The 12,793-nt window shown below is 26.8% G+C and overlaps 1 pseudogene; it reads right to left on the bottom strand.

The window, feature by feature from the left end:
- Positions 1–10,300: 10,300 nt before the first annotated feature.
- Positions 10,301–12,003, bottom strand: LOC126301268 (NADH-ubiquinone oxidoreductase chain 5-like; annotated as a pseudogene).
- Positions 12,004–12,793: the final 790 nt, after the last annotated feature.

The following is a 12,793-nucleotide window of genomic DNA, read 5'->3' as shown; positions in this document are numbered from 1 at the left end:
ACAAATGAGATAAATAAAATCTATAAACCAACAAAGAAAATACAAAAATTCAAAGATAAAGGTAAAAAACTTTTTCAAGCTAAGTACATTAATTTATCATAACGGAATCGTGGTAATGTTCCACGAACCCAAATAAAACCAAAAGATATAATAGCAAGCTTAATAAAAAATATAAAAGAATAAAAATCACCGCCCAAAAAAATTAAAGCCAATAACATTCTTATGAAGACAATTCTAATATATTCAGCTAAAAAAATTAAAGTAAAACCACCCGCACCATACTCAATATTAAATCCTGAAACTAACTCAGATTCCCCTTCAGCAAAATCAAAAGGAGTACGATTAGTTTCAGCTAAGCAAGAAGCAAAACAAGCTAAAGCTAAAGGAAAAGAAATAATAATAAATCAACAATAAAGCTGATAGTTTATAAAATCAAACATATTAAAACTACCAATTGAAATAATTAAAGACAATAAAATTAAAGCTAAACTAACTTCATAAGAAATTGTTTGAGCAACAGAACGAAGAGAACCTAATAATGAATAATTTGAATTAGAAGATCAACCAGCAATTATAACAGTATAAACACCTAATCTAGTACAACATAAAAAAAATAAAAATCCATAAGAAAAAGAACACATATAAGTTAAATAAGGAAAAATTACTCAAACGGCTAAAGAAATCATTAAATTAAAAACAGGGGAAAAATAATAAAGTAGGTAATTAGATATAATAGGAATTGGCTGCTCCTTACAAATTAACTTAATAGCATCTCTAAATGGCTGAGGAATTCCAACAAAACCTACCTTATTTGGACCCTTTCGAATCTGAATATAACCTAAAACCTTACGCTCTAATAAAGTTAAAAAGGCAACACTAATTAAAACACAAATAACCAATAAAAGAAAATTCAAAATAAATATAAATAAATCATAAAGTATCAATACTATTTGTAGAAAAAATCTACATAAATGAATTCTAAATTCAACACATTAATCTGTCAAAATAGTAAATAAATTAATATTAATCAATATAACAAAAAATATTTTAACCATATGGTCCTTTCGTACTAATATGGATTAACAATCTTAGGATAGAAACCGACCTGGCTCACGCCGGTCTGAACTCAGATCATGTAAGAATTTAAAGGTCGAACAGACCTAATCATTGGGCTCCTGCACCCAAAATTTTTCTTAATCCAACATCGAGGTCGCAATCTGCTTTGTCGATATGAGCTCTCAAAAACAATTACGCTGTTATCCCTAAGGTAACTTAATCTTATGATCATAAATTATGGATCAAAATAACAAACATAAATAAATGATATAATAATGAAGAGTTTATCTATTCTTCATGTCACCCCAACAAAACATCATCATTAAATATAGAAAGACAAACAAAAAACTATATAAAAGTAAAATGTCAAGCTCTATAGGGTCTTCTCGTCCTAAAGAAGAATTTAAGCCTTTTGACTCAAAAGTTAAATTCAAAAATTTATTAAGAGACAGTTGATTTCTCGTCAAGCCATTCATTCCAGCCACTAATTAAGAGACTAATGATTATGCTACCTTTGCACGGTCAAAATACCGCGGCTCTTTAAAAATACGTTCAGTGAGCAGGCCAGACCTCAATATATAAACAAGAGGACATGTTTTTGATAAACAGGCGGAAATCAATTTTGCCTAGTTCCTTATAATAAGTTCACAAGGTAAAAATTTCATACAAATAAATATACTAATTCTATCATTATTACAAAAATTTTAAAATTAAATTAATAATCTTAATAAAAAACCTAAAATATTTATAAAATCAAAATAAAAAATAATGAACTAAAACGTAATCTTAAAGATAGCTGGTTTAAAGCTTACTATTATATTTCTATAAAATAAATTATAGGTTATTAACTTCAAAGCTTATCCCTTAAAGAATAAATAAGTTAATATTTTTACTTAAAAAATTAAATAAAAACAAATAACTTTAAAAAATTAAATTTTTTCTTAAGAAACTAGATATCTTGGGAAACGATTAACATCTCATTTCTATAAATAATTTAATAATAATTATGATAAATTAACTATAAATTATTTATAAATCAACCCAAATCGAGACAAGTAAAATAAATACTAAAATTTTGATAAACCCTGATACAAAAGGTACAATAAATAAAATCTACTTAAAAAAATTTAAAATAATATTTCATAAAACACTTACATTACCAATAAACTATAATTTAAAAAATCAATTCTATAAAATATACTAAGACAAAAATACAATAAAATTATTTATATTAAATAATTAAATAAACAAAAAATAAATATAATAAAATAAATAATCAAGATATCCTGATTTGCACAGAAAAATTTTCAGTGTAAATGAAACACTTTACTAATAAGTTATATCTTGAAACTCTTCCTAGATACACTTTCCAGTACATCTACTATGTTACGACTTATCTCATCTAAATTGAAGCTACTTTAAAATAAAATAGAATAATCAATAATGAGAGCGACGGGCGATGTGTACACATCTCAGAGCCAATATCAGTTAAATTAAATAAATTAAATTACTATCAAATCCACCTTCATTAACAGTATTTCACTATCAAATCCGTTATAAACAAAAATCTATTGTAACCCACCTCCTCTTAACTATAAGCTGCACCTTGACCTGAAATATTTTATAATTATAAATCTTGAGAATTATAACTCTAAAAAGATTCTCTGATAACGGAGATATACAAACAAATAAATTAAGTAGAGTAAATCGTGTATTATCAATCATGGGGTAGGTTCCTCTGAATGGAATGAGATACCGCCAAATTCTTTGGGTTTAAAGACCTTAACTAATAGTACCCTGGTAAATATAATTAACATTTAAAATAATAGGGTATCTAATCCTAGTTTATTATTTAAATTTCACAGATTCATAAAAAGGGCCACAAATAAAATTTAACATTTCACCTTACAAATTTATATTTCAACCCTAATAATATAAACAACTGTTTTAACCAATAATATTCACTTGTATCAATCGTATAACCGCGGCCTTGGCACGAATTATGCCGATACTAAATCAATTGCTAAATCCAAAATCACTTGATAATTAAATCAAATTACTGCAAAAAGAACATTTAGTCTAACAAAACTTACATATAATACAAAGAAAAAGTGAATAAACAAGCAAGAATAAAACTTTTAAAAATAAAAAATAAGAAAATTTTAAATCTATTAATTCAGGAAAAAATAAAAGATTCAAATATTTAAAGAAAAAAAAAGAAAAAAACCACAAACATTAACAAAAAAAAGAAACGCCCCTATGTATGACCACAACAACTTCTCTATTATATATAATTAAAAATTAATATGGAACATGTATAGCAATAAATGTATTATATTCTTTCTTATTTAATCTTTCTTTTCACTAATAAATAAAGAAAGATTAAATAATATAATAAATATATTTTATACAATTATGTAATTTAATATAATATGTTATTAATATGAATTCTTTTTTTTATATTAAGTTAACTTTCATATATATTAGTCAAATAATCTAATTATAGATAATTTACATAATTATATTATTATAATTAATATAATTATTAATATTAATTATAATATTTTATATTTAAATTAATAATTTTATTTATTATATCCAATTATAATAATATTAAATATTAAATTACATATTATTATATATATTATATTATAATAACCTATTTTAAGCTAAAAACATAAGTAGCTATAATCCTAGGTAAATAATTGCATTAAAATAATCAATTGATAATGGTAAGATGAACTTGTAATACTTTAATTTCAATTAAATGTAATATATTAATATAAATTATTTATTCTATATATATATATATATAAAAAAATAAAATGAGCAGGATAAATTAATCCTAATTAAACAAAATAATACATAAAAGAATTTCAAAAAAAAACTTTCGATTTATATATTAAATAAATGAAGTGCCTGATTAAAGGGTTACCTTGATAGGGTAAATAAAGTAAATAAAATTACCTTCATTAAAATTACATAAGATAGAATTAAACTACCTCCTTTAGTATCAAAAACTAACGTGCATCATACACCTTAATGTAAAAAGGTAAGCTAAACAAGCTAATGGGTTCATACCCCATTTATAGAGGTATCAATCCTCTCCTTTTTAATGACCAACAACTCTACAAAACTTCTCTTCCTATCAACATTAATGATAGGAACGATCCTGTCCATTTCATCAAATTCCTGATTTGGGGTTTGAATAGGACTTGAGATCAACTTACTTTCATTTATTCCGCTCCTAACAAGAAATAAAAATATAATAATAAATGAATCATCAATTAAATATTTTATTGTCCAAGCAATAGCATCGACAATATTATTATTTTCAATTTTGCTGATTCAAATAAAATATCCCATGGGATGGGAAACAGAATTTATCCCATCAATAATAATTAGATCTAGACAATTATTAAAGATTGGAGCTGCACCTTTCCATTTCTGATTTCCAGAAGTTATAGGAGCATCAAGATGAAATAATTGTTTAACATTAATAACATGACAAAAAATCGCCCCAATAATGGTCTTATCTTATTGTATTCAATTAAGAACTTTTATTTGAACAATTATTATCTTAAGAATTATTATTGGGGCAATAGGAGGTTTAAATCAAACATCCTTACGACAACTTTTAGCATATTCATCAATCAGACATCTAGGTTGAATAATTAGATCATTAACAGTCAGAGAAAACATCTGAGAACTATACTTCATTATTTACTCACTATTAAGATTAATTATAGTTTTATTATTTAAGCAAATAAATTTATTTTTCATAAATCAAATTTATTCAGCCAGAAATATAAAAACCGAAATTAAATTCATAATATTCTTATCTTTATTATCTTTAGGTGGACTACCACCATTCCTTGGATTCTTACCAAAATGAATTGTAATACAATCATTAATAGAAAACAATATAACAACTATTATAACTATTATAGTAGTATTTACTACAATTACACTCTACTACTATATACGTATTAGATTCTCAGCTCTAATTATATCATACACAGAAAATTCGTGATCTATAAAGATAAAGTCCCAAAATTAAGAATCATTCTTCCTATAACAGTAATAATTTCAACAATAGGATTGATTTCAACATCAACCTTAATTTCATTATACTAAGGACTTAAGTTAATCAAACTAATAACCTTCAAAGTTATAATTAAAAGAATATTCTTTTAGGCCTTAGTAAAATTTTACACCTCTAGAATTGCAGTCTAGAATCATAATTGAATATAAGACCTAAATATGATAAGAGAGAAAACATCTCATAAGTAGATTTACAGTCTACCACCTAAAATTCAGCCATCTTACCGCAAAAATGATTATTCTCAACAAACCATAAGGACATTGGTACTTTATACTTCATATTTGGAGCATGAGCAGGAATAGTAGGAACATCTATAAGAATACTTATTCGTGCTGAACTTGGCCAACCCGGATCTCTAATTGGGGATGACCAGATTTATAATGTTATTATTACAGCTCACGCATTCGTAATAATTTTCTTTATAGTAATACCTATTATAATTGGTGGATTTGGTAATTGACTTGTTCCACTAATAATTGGTGCACCAGATATAGCATTTCCACGAATAAATAATATAAGTTTTTGATTACTACCACCTTCACTAACCCTTCTTCTTACATCTTCTATAGTAGATAATGGTGCTGGTACAGGATGAACAGTTTACCCTCCTCTAGCAGGAGCTATTGCACACGGGGATGCATCTGTAGATCTAGCTATTTTTTCACTGCACTTAGCAGGTGTATCATCTATTCTTGGTGCAGTGAATTTCATTACAACAGCAATTAATATACGATCAGAAAGTATAACTTTAGATCAAACACCTTTATTTGTATGATCTGTAGCTATTACAGCATTACTTCTCCTTCTTTCACTTCCAGTTTTAGCAGGAGCTATTACTATATTATTAACAGATCGAAATTTAAATACATCATTCTTTGACCCTACAGAAGGGGTGACCCAATTCTATATCAACATCTATTTTGATTCTTTGGACACCCAGAAGTTTATATTTTAATTCTACCGGGGTTCGGAATTATTTCACATATTGTATGTCAAGAAAGAGGAAAAATTGAATCATTTGGAACATTAGGTATAATTTATGCTATACTATCAATTGGACTAATAGGATTTATTGTATGAGCACATCATATATTTACAGTAGGAATGGATGTTGACACACGAGCATATTTTACATCAGCAACAATAATTATTGCTGTACCTACAGGAATTAAGGTATTTAGATGATTAGCTACATTATATGGAACTAAATTCAAGTTCAATCCACCATTATTATGAGCTCTAGGATTTATTTTCCTATTTACAATTGGTGGATTAACAGGATTAGTATTAGCAAATTCATCACTTGATATTGTATTACATGATACATATTATGTAGTAGCCCACTTTCATTATGTATTATCTATAGGAGCAGTATTTGCAATTATAGGAGGTGTCATTCAATGATATCCACTATTTACAGGATTAACTATAAATAATACATGATTAAAAATCCAATTTACAATTATATTCATTGGAGTAAATATAACATTCTTTCCTCAACACTTCCTAGGATTAGCAGGAATACCTCGACGATACTCTGACTACCCAGACGCATATACATCATGAAACGTAGTATCAAGAATTGGGTCTACAATTTCTATTGTAGGAATCATTATATTCATTGTAATTATATGAGAAAGAATGATTACAAACCGAGCAATTATATTTAGAGCTAACATAAGAAGATCAACAGAATGACTACAAAATAACCCTCCTGCAGAACATAGTTACTCAGAATTACCATTAATCTCTAGATTCTAATATGGCAGATTAGTGCAGTAGATTTAAGCTCTACAAATAAAGGTTTGACCTTTTATTAGAAAATATTTATTAATGGCAACATGATCAAATTTATCTCTTCAAGATGGAGCTTCACCATTAATGGAGCAATTATCATTCTTTCATGATCATACTATGGTCGTATTATTATTAATTACAGTAATTGTAGGTTATGCCCTAAGTTATATATTATTTATTGCCTATACTAACCGTAATATACTTCATGGACATTTAATTGAAACAATCTGAACAGCTTTACCAGCAATTACATTAATTTTTATTGCCCTTCCATCATTACGACTATTATATTTACTTGATGATTCAGTAGATGCAATAATTACAATTAAAACCATTGGACGACAATGATATTGAAGATATGAATATTCAGACTTCATAGACGTAGAATTTGACACTTATATAACACCAGAACAAGACCTAGAAAATGATGGATTCCGACTACTAGATGTAGATAACCGAACAATCCTACCAATAAATACAGAAGTACGAGTATTAACAAGAGCATCAGATGTTCTACACTCATGAGCAGTTCCTGCATTAGGGGTTAAAATTGATGCAACGCCAGGTCGGTTAAATCAAGGAACATTCACAATAAATCGACCTGGATTATTCTTTGGACAATGCTCAGAAATCTGTGGAGCAAACCACAGATTTATACCAATTGTAATTGAAAGAACTTCAGTAAATTTATTTATTAAGTGATTATCTAAGATAATTTAAGGAGTTAGTTAAAATAAATAACATTAGAGTGTCAATCTAAAGTAACTAAAAAAAATTAGTACACCTTGAAATTCATCAGATGACTGAAAGTAAGTAATGGTCTCTTAAACCAAATAATAGTAAATTAACGACTACTTCTGATGGGGAAATTATATCCAAATCCCTCAAATATCCCCTCTTATATGATTCTCACTATTCATTATATTTTCAGCTACATTAATCTTGTTTAATCAAATAAACTTCTTCTCATTTAAACCTAACCTTATTAAAAGAGCAGAAAAAGGAACAATTGAAATAAAAAACTTAAATTGAAAATGATAACAAATCTATTCTCAACATTTGACCCATCAACTGACATCTTTAATTTATCATTAAATTGAACTAGAACATTTCTAGGACTATTATTAATCCCATCACTATTTTGACTTACACCATCACGAATTAACATTATCTGAAATAAACTAAATTTAACCTTACATAATGAATTTAAAACACTTCTTGGACCAAAATCATTTAATGGAACAACATTCATTTTCATCTCAATTTTTATTATAATATTATTTAACAATTTCATAGGATTATTCCCTTATATTTTTACTAGAACAAGACATTTAGCATTAACATTTGCAATTGCCCTACCTATATGGCTAAGATTTATATTATTTGGATGAATTAACCATACTAATCATATATTTACACACCTTGTACCACAAGGTACACCGCCTGCATTAATATCATTTATAGTACTAATTGAAACAATTAGTAATGTTATTCGACCAGGTACATTAGCAGTACGGTTGGCAGCAAATATAATTGCAGGACACTTATTATTAACCTTATTAGGAAACACAGGACCATCTATAGCAATAAACTTAATCTCATTACTAATTATTGGACAAATACTTCTATTAATTCTAGAATCAGCAGTAGCAATAATTCAAGCCTATGTTTTCTCAATTCTAAGAACTCTATATTCTAGAGAAGTATATTAAACCTATGTTAACAACTCACTCAAACAACCCATTCCACTTAGTAGACTATAGACCTTGACCATTAACAGGAGCAATTGGAGCAATAGTCCTAGTATCAGGACTAGCAAAATGATTCCACCTATTTAATATTAACTTATTCATAATTGGATTTGGAATTACCCTACAAACTATAATTCAATGATGACGAGATGTAGCACGAGAAGGAACATATCAAGGATTACATACAGGATTTGTATCAATTGGATTACGATGAAGAATAATTTTATTTATTGCATCAGAGGTATTATTTTTCGTTTCTTTTTTTTGAGCATTCTTTAGAAGAAGATTAGCACCAACAATTGAACTAGGAATACTATGACCTCCAATAGGAATTCAACCCTTTAACCCTATACAAATTCCATTACTTAATACAGCTATTCTTTTAGCATCAGGAGTAACAGTAACATGAGCACATCATAGTTTAATGGAATCTAATCATACTCAAGCACTACAAGGATTATTCTTCACAGTGTTATTAGGACTATACTTTACAATACTTCAAGCATATGAATATTGAGAAGCACCTTTTACCATTGCAGATGCAGTTTATGGATCAACATTCTTTGTTGCAACAGGATTCCATGGTTTACACGTAATTATTGGAACAATCTTTTTATCAACATGTCTACTTCGACACTCAATAAATCAATTTTCACCAAGACATCACTTTGGATTTGAAGCAGCAGCATGATACTGACACTTCGTAGACGTAGTATGATTATTCTTATATATCTCTATTTATTGATGAGGTAGATAATTGTTTTTCTAGTATAAATAGTACATTTGACTTCCAATCAGAAAACTTGATATAAATCAAGAAAAACAATTCTAATTCTATCAACAAGAGTTTTCATTAGATTTATTATTCCAATAATTGTTATAATCCTGGCAACAACACTATCAAAAAAATTAATTAATGATCGAGAAAAAAGATCACCAGTTGAATGTGGGTTTGATCCAAAAAGATCAGCACGAATACCATTCTCAATACGATTCTTCCTAATCGCAGTAATCTTTTTAATTTTTGATGTAGAAATTGCACTAATTCTACCAATTGTAATTATTTTTAAAACTTCAGACATTATAATCTGAACAGTATCAACAATATTTTTTATTCTAGTTCTATTAGGAGGACTATACCATGAATGAAACCAAGGAGCATTACAATGAGCAGAATAAAGGGTTGTAGTTAAATATAACATTTGGGTTGCATTCAAAAAGTATTGATATTATCAATCAACCTTAAATAGAATAAGAAGCGAAATATTGCAGTCAGTTTCGACCTGGAAGATTGGTATGTACTACCCTTATTCTTATTAATTGAAGCCAAAAAGAGGCGTATTACTGTTAATAATATAATTGAACTATAATAGTTCCAATTAAGGAAATGTAAAGCCAATATGAAAGCTGCTAACTTTTTATATTAGCGGTTAAACTCCGTTAACATTTCTAGAATTTATATAGTTTAAATAAAAGATTACATTTTCACTGTAAAAATAATATATCTATATTTATAAATACTTAAAAGTAAAAATACTTCCTTAACATCTTCAGTGTCACGCTCTAATTATAAGCTATTTAAGTAAACGAAAAACAATATTACCAAAATAAATATTCAAAAAATAAAAGTTAAAAGATAAATCTTGAAATTAGAATCATATCAACCTTGAATATAACCAATTAAATAAATAAATAATCTATATAAACCTTGACCACCAAGTAATTCACCTCAACCATAATCAAATGACTTAGATGAATAATAACCTATTTTTAAAGGAATATATCTAATAAACTTAGTTGAAAGAAAAGGTATAAATCATATAGAACCAGCAAATCTAACAAAAGAAAGTATACTTAAAGAAAATAAATTATGAGAAAAATCAAAATTAGAAATAAGATAACCTAAATAAGCACCTAAAATAACAACTGTAATAGTTAAAAACTTTAAAAAATAAGGTAAAGCAATCACATGAGGAATAGGAAAAATTAATCAAGATAAAAGACTACCACCAAAAACAGCAACAAACAATAGACCAATTATTCCAAATGAAATATAATAACCCTTATCATCAAAAGAAAATCTAGAATAAAAATTATTATCACCAGATATTGAATAATAAAACAAACGAAAAGAATAAGAAGCAGTTAAACCAGTAGAAAAAAAATAAAGAAAAAAATTAAACAATTAATTCATCTTAAACAAACCATCTCAAGAATTAAATCCTTTGAATAAAATCCCGCTAAAAAAGGTATTCCACACAAAGATAAACTAGAAACATTAAAACAAACTGAAGTTAAAGGTATGAAATTAACAATTGATCCTATAAAACGAATATCCTGAGAATCCTTCAAATTATGAATTATTGAACCTGCACATATAAATAATAATGCCTTAAATAAAGCATGAGCCAATAAATGAAAAAATGCAAGCTTTGGATAACCTATAGCCAAAATTCTTATTATTAAACCAAGTTGTCTTAAAGTAGAAAGAGCAATAATCCTCTTTAAATCAAACTCAAAATTAGCGCCCAATCCAGCCATAAATATAGTTATACAACCAATTAAAAGTAAAAATCAACCACAATTATAAGTATCCAATATTGGTCTAAAACGAATTAATAAATAAACACCAGCAGTAACAAGAGTAGAAGAATGAACTAAAGCAGAAACAGGAGTAGGAGCTGCTATAGCAGCAGGAAGTCATGAAGAGAAAGGAATCTGAGCTCTCTTAGTTATAGCTGCTAAAACAATTAATATAGTAATGAGCTTTATTTCAAAAGAATTAGAAATAAAATCATAATAATAAATATAATTTCAACCACCAAAATTTAACATTCATGCTATAGAAATTAAAATAGCAACATCACCAATACGATTAGAAAGTGCAGTTAATATACCAGCACTATAAGATTTTACATTTTGATAATAAATAACTAAACAATAAGAAACTAAACCTAAACCATCTCAACCTAATAAAATTCTAATTAAATTAGGACTAATAATTAAAAAACCTATAGAAAGAATAAATATTAAAACAATAATAATAAAACGATTTATATTCTTTTCACCAGATATATAATCCTCTCTATAATAAATAACCAAAGAAGAAATATATATAACAAAAGATATAAAAATAAGAGATATTCAATCCAAAATTAAAGTTATAACAACTATAGAACCATTTAAATTGAAAAGCTCTCACTCAACAAAAACTCTATAATCAATTATTAAATAATAAATACCTAACATAAAAATTATAGTTCTCGAAATAAACAAAGAAAAAAAACTCAAAGAACAAATAGAAAATAAATTCACGGCCTAAGATGAAAAACTTCATATCATTGATTCCACAAAACAATATTTTTAATTAAAATACTTAAGCAAACTAAACAAAGAAATATTCACCCTTTAAACAGAGAATATTTAAAGGCAATCAATGTAAAAGTAAAAGATGATATTCACGAAAAGAATATTGATGATCTTAAAAGAAATCATCATAAAGCCATTCTTGGCATCAAATTAATTATACCCTTGTTAATTAATAATCTTCGTCTACCTAAACGTTCATAAATAATATTAGATAAACAAAATAAACCAGAAGAACATAAACCATGACCAACCATTAGAGAAAGAGAACCTACACAACCTCATCAATTCATAGTCATCAATCCACCAATAACCATTCTTATATGAGCAACAGAAGAATATGCAATTAAAGACTTTAAATCAACCTGACGAAAACAAATAAATCTTACAATAACACCCCCAGATAAACCTAAAGACAATCAAAAATAATTAAACTTTAAACCCAAATAAGAAATAACCTTTATAACACGAAAAATACCATAACCACCTAACTTTAATAAAACACCAGCAAGAATTATTCTACCTGAAATAGGGGCCTCTACATGAGCTTTAGGAAGTCATAAATGAACCAAAAACATAGGTATCTTAACTAAAAAAGCCAAAATTATAAATACATAAAACATAAAATAATAAGAACCAAAATCAACCAATAAAGGAAAATATAAAGTATTAGAAAAATCATAAACCTTAAATAAAACTAATAATAAAGGTAATCTAG

The sequence above is a fragment of the Schistocerca gregaria genome, unplaced genomic scaffold (genome assembly GCF_023897955.1).
Source record: "Schistocerca gregaria isolate iqSchGreg1 unplaced genomic scaffold, iqSchGreg1.2 ptg000066l, whole genome shotgun sequence".
Lineage (NCBI taxonomy): Eukaryota > Metazoa > Arthropoda > Insecta > Orthoptera > Acrididae > Schistocerca > Schistocerca gregaria.
The sequence above is the reverse complement of the archived record's forward strand: the minus strand, read 5'-3'. Positions and strand labels throughout refer to the sequence as shown.